This window comes from Seriola lalandi, unplaced genomic scaffold (genome assembly GCF_002814215.2).
Source record: "Seriola lalandi dorsalis isolate HSWRI2012SDOR001 ecotype SW California unplaced genomic scaffold, Sedor1 jcf7180002054694, whole genome shotgun sequence".
Classification (NCBI taxonomy): Eukaryota; Metazoa; Chordata; class Actinopteri; order Carangiformes; family Carangidae; genus Seriola; species Seriola lalandi.
The window spans coordinates 1,878,052-1,879,861 of NW_019525247.1; positions in this window are offsets into that span (position 1 = coordinate 1,878,052).

Here is a 1,810-nt window from a genome sequence, read left to right on the forward strand (position 1 = left end):
TCCACCTCTGCACAAATGTAGCTGTCACAGAACCAAGGTATTTTCATTAAATACATTACTGTCCCAGATATTTGATTTGAAAAAGATAAAATAAATCAAAAGGATTAAAAAAAAAAAAAAGATTTAATTTAAATGATAATGAATGCCATTGAACCATGTAGTATACTGTATACTGAACAAACAATGATGACGTGGGTAGTAAGAGAGATGGTGATGAGGACGTCCGGGACGGTTTTTCCCCTCAGGGTGAGAGCAGAAGAGCAGGTTGCACCATCTCAGGCCAGAGTTAGGTCAGAGTTTTAATTTTACCACACTGAGATAGTTTAAGCCATAAACCATTTAGTTTATGGCTTAAACTATCTCAGTGTGGTAAAATTAAATGTGGTTGTTATGTGCAGAAGACAGGCTGGTGAACTTCAGTCAGGATGAGACATTGCTGGCACAATAATAGCAGATAACAGAATCAATCCCTTACCTATCAGGTAAATGACTTACCAAATTAAAATTCACTGAAGAAAAATGTTATGGGGTAGTTATGAAAAATCACTTACAGTGTGTCAGTGAATCCAGTCATTATGCAGCTAATATATCACTAATATATAGGTTAAAAAACAATTACGTTCAAGAACAAAGGCTGACAAGTGACCAATAACTGCCACACAGAATCACAAAATCAAAATATCTTGATGTCTTAAAACAAAGACAACAGTTTATTTTGTTAATTCAGTTTTCTAACCAACTTTTGTCCATCCGTAAGGCATTTGCATTAACTCCACGTGGAGAGTGCACGTACACAATGGTGATGTCATACAGAGAAAAATACTTTTCTGGGCTTTTCCTTGGCTTTGGAAAATTTTTAGAAAGAGTAAAAGTCCATGACTTAAAAATATACAATACAAAGATTAATAATTAACTGTGTTTACAGCCGGAGGTATCCTGTCAACAGTTTTACAGGCGTCTCTTTTACTATTGCTGTCTATGGGAAAAATGCTTTTTGGACAGCAGGGGATTTCTTGCTGCAATACTGCGAGTGACCACTGGGAAAATTGGCTGCAAGGCAGAGCAGTGGTGCATATCCAGTTCTTATGATACATCCATGATTGGCACCCAGTCATGCTATCTTAATTTACTTGAGGTAAATTAACCTGAAACTATACAACAAAACCTTGCTTGAAATTTGCTTTTGAGATTATACTACACAAGCTTACAAACTTTTTAAAAATATATAATTGTGGTAACTTGCAACACTAGATTTTGCAGAGACTTGCAGTGTGACTGTGAATCATTCTAACATTTACACTTAATGTCTAACGAACAATTTGAAGCATTTTTAGATTTTCACCTAAGTGAAGTTATGTGTTGTTTATTTTGATCTCACTTGATTATACTTTTAATGAGTTAACGGCACTAAGCTAAGTTACATGTGATGGCAACTATTAAGTGTTCTTACTATAATTATAATTTTTTTATTGATGAGGCAAGACAAAGACAAGGAGGGTGATATAACGTAACATAACATGACATAAAATAACATAACAGCATAAACTACTAGTGTGACAAAAAAACTGACAGCTTTTGTTATATAATGTTTTGACTTATTAAGAGTTATTGAAAGGGAGAGAGAAAAGAAGAAGAAAAAGGAAAGAAGAAAAAACAAACAAGAAAAAAACAAAAACATATTTTGATTTTCTTTTTTCTTCCTTTGTCTTTGTCAGCCTGTTAAGGAATTATACCAAACAAGAAATTAGAAAAATCTGTTAGACTCTCAGTGCAGATGCATGGGTGCATAATTCTGTCATGTTGCAGCCTC